The sequence below is a fragment of the Cinclus cinclus genome, chromosome 2, assembly GCF_963662255.1.
Source record: "Cinclus cinclus chromosome 2, bCinCin1.1, whole genome shotgun sequence".
Taxonomy (NCBI): Eukaryota; Metazoa; Chordata; class Aves; order Passeriformes; family Cinclidae; genus Cinclus; species Cinclus cinclus.
In genome coordinates, this window is record NC_085047.1 from 23,979,660 (window position 1) to 23,992,836 (window position 13,177).

A 13,177-nucleotide genomic window follows, 5' to 3' on the forward strand; every position below is an offset into this window, starting at 1 on the left:
CGGCTGCCCCGTGAATGTGGTGCCAGAAGGCAAGTTTCAGCAGGGCGTTCCGGGCCAGCTCAATGTGCAGCCGCAGTTGTTCTAGGCGAGTTCTAGCCGAGAAGCTTTCCGTCTCCATTCACGAGACAAGAAAGGCAGAAGGCAAGGGCACCCAGGGTTGAGAAGAAAAGTGCGCGTAGCGAGCTCGTTGCGGCAGAGGCGAAAGCCAGGAGCAGCGCGCTCGGTGCGAGAAGTAGAGGGCGCTTCGCCTCCTTGGGAAGGAAATCGCGTCTGGGCACGAACGACAGCCAGCGAAGCTTCAGGAACAACAGGCTGTTCTGCTCAGCGTACGAGCCTGAAGTGAGTGGCAAGGGGTAAGCGGGCAGTTCCAAGGCATCTAGCTTTCCTGCTAGCAATGCCATTTCTACCCTGCCGTGCAAAACGTTGTCCTTTGCCGTTATGCTCCGAGATGCAGAGAGCACGTCGGCAGACGCAGTGCAGAGGGAAAGGACACAGTATCCTTGGGAGTGTGACGCCGCTTAGGCGGGCAAAGCAGAAAGGTGCCGCCCTGCACCGGCTTTGACTGCCTGAGCTTCCTTGCTAGGACAGCACCTGTCGAAAGCTGGCAACTAGGCTGCCAGAGTGCAGAATGTAGGCGGTGCGGCACGCTTGCTTGCCGAAAGCCAGTATCAGCGAGACAGCGTGCTAGGCTCTGTTTCACAGCTCCTTGGAGAACACGCACTGGAAGAATGCCGTCTCTGTTCCGCAAAAGCTCTGCCCCAGTGAAAGGTGGAAGAAGCAGCCTGTGGCCACGGGCAGAGCTGGTCAACAGCTGCGCCTAACTTTCCCAAGCTGCGAGAGCATTCGCAGCCGAGTTCTGCTTTGACAGAGCTATTGGTGAACTTTTGCAGTCCCGGAAGCTGCTGAAACCAAGGCTGTGTTCCGCCTCTTCATTCTTGGCTTTCTGTGCTCCAGCGAGTTGTCAAGCTCGGACACGGCATTCAGCTTTGCCGCCTCTCTGCACGGAAAGCACTAGACAGAACTAGTGTGCTTCGTGCATGCTCTCTCCTCGCTTTTATGGTCACGGCTCTGCTTTTTGCTTGGCAGCGTTCACAGGGTCCACGGCGTACCTCTTGCACAGCGAGAGGTGGCCGGCGAGGAATACTTGCTGGCTTAAGTCGTTCCATGCTCAAGGCATTCATCAGAGCAACACAGTGTGGGAAAAGAGGAGGGAACATTGCAGGACAAATTTCTATGCCGGGACATTATTGTCTGCGAGACAGCTCTCCGGAGCGCTAGTATTTGGCCAGGCTGAAATCAGCGCCACGGGAAGCCAATCTGACAAGCGGAGTGCAACGAGCGCGGCGATATGGGGCCGCTTGGCAGGTGGCCGAAGAAAGACGGCTGCCCCGTGAATGTGGTGCCAGAAGGCAAGTTTCAGCAGGGCGTTCCGGGCCAGCTCAATGTGCAGCCGCAGTTGTTCTAGGCGAGTTCTAGCCGAGAAGCTTTCCGTCTCCATTCACGAGACAAGAAAGGCAGAAGGCAAGGGCACCCAGGGTTGAGAAGAAAAGTGCGCGTAGCGAGCTCGTTGCGGCAGAGGCGAAAGCCAGGAGCAGCGCGCTCGGTGCGAGAAGTAGAGGGCGCTTCGCCTCCTTGGGAAGGAAATCGCGTCTGGGCACGAACGACAGCCAGCGAAGCTTCAGGAACAACAGGCTGTTCTGCTCAGCGTACGAGCCTGAAGTGAGTGGCAAGGGGTAAGCGGGCAGTTCCAAGGCATCTAGCTTTCCTGCTAGCAATGCCATTTCTACCCTGCCGTGCAAAACGTTGTCCTTTGCCGTTATGCTCCGAGATGCAGAGAGCACGTCGGCAGACGCAGTGCAGAGGGAAAGGACACAGTATCCTTGGGAGTGTGACGCCGCTTAGGCGGGCAAAGCAGAAAGGTGCCGCCCTGCCACCGGCTTTGACTGCCTGAGCTTCCTTGCTAGGACAGCACCTGTCGAAAGCTGGCAACTAGGCTGCCAGAGTGCAGAATGTAGGCGGTGCGGCACGCTTGCTTGCCGAAAGCCAGTATCAGCGAGACAGCGTGCTAGGCTCTGTTTCACAGCTCCTTGGAGAACACGCACTGGAAGAATGCCGTCTCTGTTCCGCAAAAGCTCTGCCCCAGTGAAAGGTGGAAGAAGCAGCCTGTGGCCACGGGCAGAGCTGGTCAACAGCTGCGCCTAACTTTCCCAAGCTGCGAGAGCATTCGCAGCCGAGTTCTGCTTTGACAGAGCTATTGGTGAACTTTTGCAGTCCCGGAAGCTGCTGAAACCAAGGCTGTGTTCCGCCTCTTCATTCTTGGCTTTCTGTGCTCCAGCGAGTTGTCAAGCTCGGACACGGCATTCAGCTTTGCCGCCTCTCTGCACGGAAAGCACTAGACAGAACTAGTGTGCTTCGTGCATGCTCTCTCCTCGCTTTTATGGTCACGGCTCTGCTTTTTGCTTGGCAGCGTTCACAGGGTCCACGGCGTACCTCTTGCACAGCGAGAGGTGGCCGGCGAGGAATACTTGCTGCCTTAAGTCGTTCCATGCTCAAGGCATTCATCAGAGCAACACAGTGTGGGAAAAGAGGAGGGAACATTGCAGGACAAATTTCTATGCCGGGACATTATTGTCTGCGAGACAGCTCTCCGGAGCGCTAGTATTTGGCCAGGCTGAAATCAGCGCCACGGGAAGCCAATCTGACAAGCGGAGTGCAACGAGCGCGGCGATATGGGGCCGCTTGGCAGGTGGCCGAAGAAAGACGGCTGCCCCGTGAATGTGGTGCCAGAAGGCAAGTTTCAGCAGGGCGTTCCGGGCCAGCTCAATGTGCAGCCGCAGTTGTTCTAGGCGAGTTCTAGCCGAGAAGCTTTCCGTCTCCATTCACGAGACAAGAAAGGCAGAAGGCAAGGGCACCCAGGGTTGAGAAGAAAAGTGCGCGTAGCGAGCTCGTTGCGGCAGAGGCGAAAGCCAGGAGCAGCGCGCTCGGTGCGAGAAGTAGAGGGCGCTTCGCCTCCTTGGGAAGGAAATCGCGTCTGGGCACGAACGACAGCCAGCGAAGCTTCAGGAACAACAGGCTGTTCTGCTCAGCGTACGAGCCTGAAGTGAGTGGCAAGGGGTAAGCGGGCAGTTCCAAGGCATCTAGCTTTCCTGCTAGCAATGCCATTTCTACCCTGCCGTGCAAAACGTTGTCCTTTGCCGTTATGCTCCGAGATGCAGAGAGCACGTCGGCAGACGCAGTGCAGAGGGAAAGGACACAGTATCCTTGGGAGTGTGACGCCGCTTAGGCGGGCAAAGCAGAAAGGTGCCGCCCTGCCACCGGCTTTGACTGCCTGAGCTTCCTTGCTAGGACAGCACCTGTCGAAAGCTGGCAACTAGGCTGCCAGAGTGCAGAATGTAGGCGGTGCGGCACGCTTGCTTGCCGAAAGCCAGTATCAGCGAGACAGCGTGCTAGGCTCTGTTTCACAGCTCCTTGGAGAACACGCACTGGAAGAATGCCGTCTCTGTTCCGCAAAAGCTCTGCCCCAGTGAAAGGTGGAAGAAGCAGCCTGTGGCCACGGGCAGAGCTGGTCAACAGCTGCGCCTAACTTTCCCAAGCTGCGAGAGCATTCGCAGCCGAGTTCTGCTTTGACAGAGCTATTGGTGAACTTTTGCAGTCCCGGAAGCTGCTGAAACCAAGGCTGTGTTCCGCCTCTTCATTCTTGGCTTTCTGTGCTCCAGCGAGTTGTCAAGCTCGGACACGGCATTCAGCTTTGCCGCCTCTCTGCACGGAAAGCACTAGACAGAACTAGTGTGCTTCGTGCATGCTCTCTCCTCGCTTTTATGGTCACGGCTCTGCTTTTTGCTTGGCAGCGTTCACAGGGTCCACGGCGTACCTCTTGCACAGCGAGAGGTGGCCGGCGAGGAATACTTGCTGCCTTAAGTCGTTCCATGCTCAAGGCATTCATCAGAGCAACACAGTGTGGGAAAAGAGGAGGGAACATTGCAGGACAAATTTCTATGCCGGGACATTATTGTCTGCGAGACAGCTCTCCGGAGCGCTAGTATTTGGCCAGGCTGAAATCAGCGCCACGGGAAGCCAATCTGACAAGCGGAGTGCAACGAGCGCGGCGATATGGGGCCGCTTGGCAGGTGGCCGAAGAAAGACGGCTGCCCCGTGAATGTGGTGCCAGAAGGCAAGTTTCAGCAGGGCGTTCCGGGCCAGCTCAATGTGCAGCCGCAGTTGTTCTAGGCGAGTTCTAGCCGAGAAGCTTTCCGTCTCCATTCACGAGACAAGAAAGGCAGAAGGCAAGGGCACCCAGGGTTGAGAAGAAAAGTGCGCGTAGCGAGCTCGTTGCGGCAGAGGCGAAAGCCAGGAGCAGCGCGCTCGGTGCGAGAAGTAGAGGGCGCTTCGCCTCCTTGGGAAGGAAATCGCGTCTGGGCACGAACGACAGCCAGCGAAGCTTCAGGAACAACAGGCTGTTCTGCTCAGCGTACGAGCCTGAAGTGAGTGGCAAGGGGTAAGCGGGCAGTTCCAAGGCATCTAGCTTTCCTGCTAGCAATGCCATTTCTACCCTGCCGTGCAAAACGTTGTCCTTTGCCGTTATGCTCCGAGATGCAGAGAGCACGTCGGCAGACGCAGTGCAGAGGGAAAGGACACAGTATCCTTGGGAGTGTGACGCCGCTTAGGCGGGCAAAGCAGAAAGGTGCCGCCCTGCACCGGCTTTGACTGCCTGAGCTTCCTTGCTAGGACAGCACCTGTCGAAAGCTGGCAACTAGGCTGCCAGAGTGCAGAATGTAGGCGGTGCGGCACGCTTGCTTGCCGAAAGCCAGTATCAGCGAGACAGCGTGCTAGGCTCTGTTTCACAGCTCCTTGGAGAACACGCACTGGAAGAATGCCGTCTCTGTTCCGCAAAAGCTCTGCCCCAGTGAAAGGTGGAAGAAGCAGCCTGTGGCCACGGGCAGAGCTGGTCAACAGCTGCGCCTAACTTTCCCAAGCTGCGAGAGCATTCGCAGCCGAGTTCTGCTTTGACAGAGCTATTGGTGAACTTTTGCAGTCCCGGAAGCTGCTGAAACCAAGGCTGTGTTCCGCCTCTTCATTCTTGGCTTTCTGTGCTCCAGCGAGTTGTCAAGCTCGGACACGGCATTCAGCTTTGCCGCCTCTCTGCACGGAAAGCACTAGACAGAACTAGTGTGCTTCGTGCATGCTCTCTCCTCGCTTTTATGGTCACGGCTCTGCTTTTTGCTTGGCAGCGTTCACAGGGTCCACGGCGTACCTCTTGCACAGCGAGAGGTGGCTGGCGAGGAATACTTGCTGGCTTAAGTCGTTCCATGCTCAAGGCATTCATCAGAGCAACACAGTGTGGGAAAAGAGGAGGGAACATTGCAGGACAAATTTCTATGCCGGGACATTATTGTCTGCGAGACAGCTCTCCGGAGCGCTAGTATTTGGCCAGGCTGAAATCAGCACCACGGGAAGCCAATCTGACAAGCGGAGTGCAACGAGCGCGGCGATATGGGGCCGCTTGGCAGGTGGCCGAAGAAAGACGGCTGCCCCGTGAATGTGGTGCCAGAAGGCAAGTTTCAGCAGGGCGTTCCGGGCCAGCTCAATGTGCAGCCGCAGTTGTTCTAGGCGAGTTCTAGCCGAGAAGCTTTCCGTCTCCATTCACGAGACAAGAAAGGCAGAAGGCAAGGGCACCCAGGGTTGAGAAGAAAAGTGCGCGTAGCGAGCTCGTTGCGGCAGAGGCGAAAGCCAGGAGCAGCGCGCTCGGTGCGAGAAGTAGAGGGCGCTTCGCCTCCTTGGGAAGGAAATGGCGTCTGGGCACGAACGACAGCCAGCGAAGCTTCAGGAACAACAGGCTGTTCTGCTCAGCGTACGAGCCTGAAGTGAGTGGCAAGGGGTAAGCGGGCAGTTCCAAGGCATCTAGCTTTCCTGCTAGCAATGCCATTTCTACCCTGCCGTGCAAAACGTTGTCCTTTGCCGTTATGCTCCGAGATGCAGAGAGCACGTCGGCAGACGCAGTGCAGAGGGAAAGGACACAGTATCCTTGGGAGTGTGACGCCGCTTAGGCGGGCAAAGCAGAAAGGTGCCGCCCTGCCACCGGCTTTGACTGCCTGAGCTTCCTTGCTAGGACAGCACCTGTCGAAAGCTGGCAACTAGGCTGCCAGAGTGCAGAATGTAGGCGGTGCGGCACGCTTGCTTGCCGAAAGCCAGTATCAGCGAGACAGCGTGCTAGGCTCTGTTTCACAGCTCCTTGGAGAACACGCACTGGAAGAATGCCGTCTCTGTTCCGCAAAAGCTCTGCCCCAGTGAAAGGTGGAAGAAGCAGCCTGTGGCCACGGGCAGAGCTGGTCAACAGCTGCGCCTAACTTTCCCAAGCTGCGAGAGCATTCGCAGCCGAGTTCTGCTTTGACAGAGCTATTGGTGAACTTTTGCAGTCCCGGAAGCTGCTGAAACCAAGGCTGTGTTCCGCCTCTTCATTCTTGGCTTTCTGTGCTCCAGCGAGTTGTCAAGCTCGGACACGGCATTCAGCTTTGCCGCCTCTCTGCACGGAAAGCACTAGACAGAACTAGTGTGCTTCGTGCATGCTCTCTCCTCGCTTTTATGGTCACGGCTCTGCTTTTTGCTTGGCAGCGTTCACAGGGTCCACGGCGTACCTCTTGCACAGCGAGAGGTGGCCGGCGAGGAATACTTGCTGCCTTAAGTCGTTCCATGCTCAAGGCATTCATCAGAGCAACACAGTGTGGGAAAAGAGGAGGGAACATTGCAGGACAAATTTCTATGCCGGGACATTATTGTCTGCGAGACAGCTCTCCGGAGCGCTAGTATTTGGCCAGGCTGAAATCAGCGCCACGGGAAGCCAATCTGACAAGCGGAGTGCAACGAGCGCGGCGATATGGGGCCGCTTGGCAGGTGGCCGAAGAAAGACGGCTGCCCCGTGAATGTGGTGCCAGAAGGCAAGTTTCAGCAGGGCGTTCCGGGCCAGCTCAATGTGCAGCCGCAGTTGTTCTAGGCGAGTTCTAGCCGAGAAGCTTTCCGTCTCCATTCACGAGACAAGAAAGGCAGAAGGCAAGGGCACCCAGGGTTGAGAAGAAAAGTGCGCGTAGCGAGCTCGTTGCGGCAGAGGCGAAAGCCAGGAGCAGCGCGCTCGGTGCGAGAAGTAGAGGGCGCTTCGCCTCCTTGGGAAGGAAATCGCGTCTGGGCACGAACGACAGCCAGCGAAGCTTCAGGAACAACAGGCTGTTCTGCTCAGCGTACGAGCCTGAAGTGAGTGGCAAGGGGTAAGCGGGCAGTTCCAAGGCATCTAGCTTTCCTGCTAGCAATGCCATTTCTACCCTGCCGTGCAAAACGTTGTCCTTTGCCGTTATGCTCCGAGATGCAGAGAGCACGTCGGCAGACGCAGTGCAGAGGGAAAGGACACAGTATCCTTGGGAGTGTGACGCCGCTTAGGCGGGCAAAGCAGAAAGGTGCCGCCCTGCCACCGGCTTTGACTGCCTGAGCTTCCTTGCTAGGACAGCACCTGTCGAAAGCTGGCAACTAGGCTGCCAGAGTGCAGAATGTAGGCGGTGCGGCACGCTTGCTTGCCGAAAGCCAGTATCAGCGAGACAGCGTGCTAGGCTCTGTTTCACAGCTCCTTGGAGAACACGCACTGGAAGAATGCCGTCTCTGTTCCGCAAAAGCTCTGCCCCAGTGAAAGGTGGAAGAAGCAGCCTGTGGCCACGGGCAGAGCTGGTCAACAGCTGCGCCTAACTTTCCCAAGCTGCGAGAGCATTCGCAGCCGAGTTCTGCTTTGACAGAGCTATTGGTGAACTTTTGCAGTCCCGGAAGCTGCTGAAACCAAGGCTGTGTTCCGCCTCTTCATTCTTGGCTTTCTGTGCTCCAGCGAGTTGTCAAGCTCGGACACGGCATTCAGCTTTGCCGCCTCTCTGCACGGAAAGCACTAGACAGAACTAGTGTGCTTCGTGCATGCTCTCTCCTCGCTTTTATGGTCACGGCTCTGCTTTTTGCTTGGCAGCGTTCACAGGGTCCACGGCGTACCTCTTGCACAGCGAGAGGTGGCCGGCGAGGAATACTTGCTGCCTTAAGTCGTTCCATGCTCAAGGCATTCATCAGAGCAACACAGTGTGGGAAAAGAGGAGGGAACATTGCAGGACAAATTTCTATGCCGGGACATTATTGTCTGCGAGACAGCTCTCCGGAGCGCTAGTATTTGGCCAGGCTGAAATCAGCGCCACGGGAAGCCAATCTGACAAGCGGAGTGCAACGAGCGCGGCGATATGGGGCCGCTTGGCAGGTGGCCGAAGAAAGACGGCTGCCCCGTGAATGTGGTGCCAGAAGGCAAGTTTCAGCAGGGCGTTCCGGGCCAGCTCAATGTGCAGCCGCAGTTGTTCTAGGCGAGTTCTAGCCGAGAAGCTTTCCGTCTCCATTCACGAGACAAGAAAGGCAGAAGGCAAGGGCACCCAGGGTTGAGAAGAAAAGTGCGCGTAGCGAGCTCGTTGCGGCAGAGGCGAAAGCCAGGAGCAGCGCGCTCGGTGCGAGAAGTAGAGGGCGCTTCGCCTCCTTGGGAAGGAAATCGCGTCTGGGCACGAACGACAGCCAGCGAAGCTTCAGGAACAACAGGCTGTTCTGCTCAGCGTACGAGCCTGAAGTGAGTGGCAAGGGGTAAGCGGGCAGTTCCAAGGCATCTAGCTTTCCTGCTAGCAATGCCATTTCTACCCTGCCGTGCAAAACGTTGTCCTTTGCCGTTATGCTCCGAGATGCAGAGAGCACGTCGGCAGACGCAGTGCAGAGGGAAAGGACACAGTATCCTTGGGAGTGTGACGCCGCTTAGGCGGGCAAAGCAGAAAGGTGCCGCCCTGCCACCGGCTTTGACTGCCTGAGCTTCCTTGCTAGGACAGCACCTGTCGAAAGCTGGCAACTAGGCTGCCAGAGTGCAGAATGTAGGCGGTGCAGCACGCTTGCTTGCCGAAAGCCAGTATCAGCGAGACAGCGTGCTAGGCTCTGTTTCACAGCTCCTTGGAGAACACGCACTGGAAGAATGCCGTCTCTGTTCCGCAAAAGCTCTGCCCCAGTGAAAGGTGGAAGAAGCAGCCTGTGGCCACGGGCAGAGCTGGTCAACAGCTGCGCCTAACTTTCCCAAGCTGCGAGAGCATTCGCAGCCGAGTTCTGCTTTGACAGAGCTATTGGTGAACTTTTGCAGTCCCGGAAGCTGCTGAAACCAAGGCTGTGTTCCGCCTCTTCATTCTTGGCTTTCTGTGCTCCAGCGAGTTGTCAAGCTCGGACACGGCATTCAGCTTTGCCGCCTCTCTGCACGGAAAGCACTAGACAGAACTAGTGTGCTTCGTGCATGCTCTCTCCTCGCTTTTATGGTCACGGCTCTGCTTTTTGCTTGGCAGCGTTCACAGGGTCCACGGCGTACCTCTTGCACAGCGAGAGGTGGCCGGCGAGGAATACTTGCTGGCTTAAGTCGTTCCATGCTCAAGGCATTCATCAGAGCAACACAGTGTGGGAAAAGAGGAGGGAACATTGCAGGACAAATTTCTATGCCGGGACATTATTGTCTGCGAGACAGCTCTCCGGAGCGCTAGTATTTGGCCAGGCTGAAATCAGCGCCACGGGAAGCCAATCTGACAAGCGGAGTGCAACGAGCGCGGCGATATGGGGCCGCTTGGCAGGTGGCCGAAGAAAGACGGCTGCCCCGTGAATGTGGTGCCAGAAGGCAAGTTTCAGCAGGGCGTTCCGGGCCAGCTCAATGTGCAGCCGCAGTTGTTCTAGGCAAGTTCTAGCCGAGAAGCTTTCCGTCTCCATTCACGAGACAAGAAAGGCAGAAGGCAAGGGCACCCAGGGTTGAGAAGAAAAGTGCGCGTAGCGAGCTCGTTGCGGCAGAGGCGAAAGCCAGGAGCAGCGCGCTCGGTGCGAGAAGTAGAGGGCGCTTCGCCTCCTTGGGAAGGAAATCGCGTCTGGGCACGAACGACAGCCAGCGAAGCTTCAGGAACAACAGGCTGTTCTGCTCAGCGTACGAGCCTGAAGTGAGTGGCAAGGGGTAAGCGGGCAGTTCCAAGGCATCTAGCTTTCCTGCTAGCAATGCCATTTCTACCCTGCCGTGCAAAACGTTGTCCTTTGCCGTTATGCTCCGAGATGCAGAGAGCACGTCGGCAGACGCAGTGCAGAGGGAAAGGACACAGTATCCTTGGGAGTGTGACGCCGCTTAGGCGGGCAAAGCAGAAAGGTGCCGCCCTGCACCGGCTTTGACTGCCTGAGCTTCCTTGCTAGGACAGCACCTGTCGAAAGCTGGCAACTAGGCTGCCAGAGTGCAGAATGTAGGCGGTGCGGCACGCTTGCTTGCCGAAAGCCAGTATCAGCGAGACAGCGTGCTAGGCTCTGTTTCACAGCTCCTTGGAGAACACGCACTGGAAGAATGCCGTCTCTGTTCCGCAAAAGCTCTGCCCCAGTGAAAGGTGGAAGAAGCAGCCTGTGGCCACGGGCAGAGCTGGTCAACAGCTGCGCCTAACTTTCCCAAGCTGCGAGAGCATTCGCAGCCGAGTTCTGCTTTGACAGAGCTATTGGTGAACTTTTGCAGTCCCGGAAGCTGCTGAAACCAAGGCTGTGTTCCGCCTCTTCATTCTTGGCTTTCTGTGCTCCAGCGAGTTGTCAAGCTCGGACACGGCATTCAGCTTTGCCGCCTCTCTGCACGGAAAGCACTAGACAGAACTAGTGTGCTTCGTGCATGCTCTCTCCTCGCTTTTATGGTCACGGCTCTGCTTTTTGCTTGGCAGCGTTCACAGGGTCCACGGCGTACCTCTTGCACAGCGAGAGGTGGCTGGCGAGGAATACTTGCTGGCTTAAGTCGTTCCATGCTCAAGGCATTCATCAGAGCAACACAGTGTGGGAAAAGAGGAGGGAACATTGCAGGACAAATTTCTATGCCGGGACATTATTGTCTGCGAGACAGCTCTCCGGAGCGCTAGTATTTGGCCAGGCTGAAATCAGCGCCACGGGAAGCCAATCTGACAAGCGGAGTGCAACGAGCGCGGCGATATGGGGCCGCTTGGCAGGTGGCCGAAGAAAGACGGCTGCCCCGTGAATGTGGTGCCAGAAGGCAAGTTTCAGCAGGGCGTTCCGGGCCAGCTCAATGTGCAGCCGCAGTTGTTCTAGGCGAGTTCTAGCCGAGAAGCTTTCCGTCTCCATTCACGAGACAAGAAAGGCAGAAGGCAAGGGCACCCAGGGTTGAGAAGAAAAGTGCGCGTAGCGAGCTCGTTGCGGCAGAGGCGAAAGCCAGGAGCAGCGCGCTCGGTGCGAGAAGTAGAGGGCGCTTCGCCTCCTTGGGAAGGAAATCGCGTCTGGGCACGAACGACAGCCAGCGAAGCTTCAGGAACAACAGGCTGTTCTGCTCAGCGTACGAGCCTGAAGTGAGTGGCAAGGGGTAAGCGGGCAGTTCCAAGGCATCTAGCTTTCCTGCTAGCAATGCCATTTCTACCCTGCCGTGCAAAACGTTGTCCTTTGCCGTTATGCTCCGAGATGCAGAGAGCACGTCGGCAGACGCAGTGCAGAGGGAAAGGACACAGTATCCTTGGGAGTGTGACGCCGCTTAGGCGGGCAAAGCAGAAAGGTGCCGCCCTGCACCGGCTTTGACTGCCTGAGCTTCCTTGCTAGGACAGCACCTGTCGAAAGCTGGCAACTAGGCTGCCAGAGTGCAGAATGTAGGCGGTGCGGCACGCTTGCTTGCCGAAAGCCAGTATCAGCGAGACAGCGTGCTAGGCTCTGTTTCACAGCTCCTTGGAGAACACGCACTGGAAGAATGCCGTCTCTGTTCCGCAAAAGCTCTGCCCCAGTGAAAGGTGGAAGAAGCAGCCTGTGGCCACGGGCAGAGCTGGTCAACAGCTGCGCCTAACTTTCCCAAGCTGCGAGAGCATTCGCAGCCGAGTTCTGCTTTGACAGAGCTATTGGTGAACTTTTGCAGTCCCGGAAGCTGCTGAAACCAAGGCTGTGTTCCGCCTCTTCATTCTTGGCTTTCTGTGCTCCAGCGAGTTGTCAAGCTCGGACACGGCATTCAGCTTTGCCGCCTCTCTGCACGGAAAGCACTAGACAGAACTAGTGTGCTTCGTGCATGCTCTCTCCTCGCTTTTATGGTCACGGCTCTGCTTTTTGCTTGGCAGCGTTCACAGGGTCCACGGCGTACCTCTTGCACAGCGAGAGGTGGCCGGCGAGGAATACTTGCTGGCTTAAGTCGTTCCATGCTCAAGGCATTCATCAGAGCAACACAGTGTGGGAAAAGAGGAGGGAACATTGCAGGACAAATTTCTATGCCGGGACATTATTGTCTGCGAGACAGCTCTCCGGAGCGCTAGTATTTGGCCAGGCTGAAATCAGCGCCACGGGAAGCCAATCTGACAAGCGGAGTGCAACGAGCGCGGCGATATGGGGCCGCTTGGCAGGTGGCCGAAGAAAGACGGCTGCCCCGTGAATGTGGTGCCAGAAGGCAAGTTTCAGCAGGGCGTTCCGGGCCAGCTCAATGTGCAGCCGCAGTTGTTCTAGGCGAGTTCTAGCCGAGAAGCTTTCCGTCTCCATTCACGAGACAAGAAAGGCAGAAGGCAAGGGCACCCAGGGTTGAGAAGAAAAGTGCGCGTAGCGAGCTCGTTGCGGCAGAGGCGAAAGCCAGGAGCAGCGCGCTCGGTGCGAGAAGTAGAGGGCGCTTCGCCTCCTTGGGAAGGAAATCGCGTCTGGGCACGAACGACAGCCAGCGAAGCTTCAGGAACAACAGGCTGTTCTGCTCAGCGTACGAGCCTGAAGTGAGTGGCAAGGGGTAAGCGGGCAGTTCCAAGGCATCTAGCTTTCCTGCTAGCAATGCCATTTCTACCCTGCCGTGCAAAACGTTGTCCTTTGCCGTTATGCTCCGAGATGCAGAGAGCACGTCGGCAGACGCAGTGCAGAGGGAAAGGACACAGTATCCTTGGGAGTGTGACGCCGCTTAGGCGGGCAAAGCAGAAAGGTGCCGCCCTGCACCGGCTTTGACTGCCTGAGCTTCCTTGCTAGGACAGCACCTGTCGAAAGCTGGCAACTAGGCTGCCAGAGTGCAGAATGTAGGCGGTGCGGCACGCTTGCTTGCCGAAAGCCAGTATCAGCGAGACAGCGTGCTAGGCTCTGTTTCACAGCTCCTTGGAGAACACGCACTGGAAGAATGCCGTCTCTGTTCCGCAAAAGC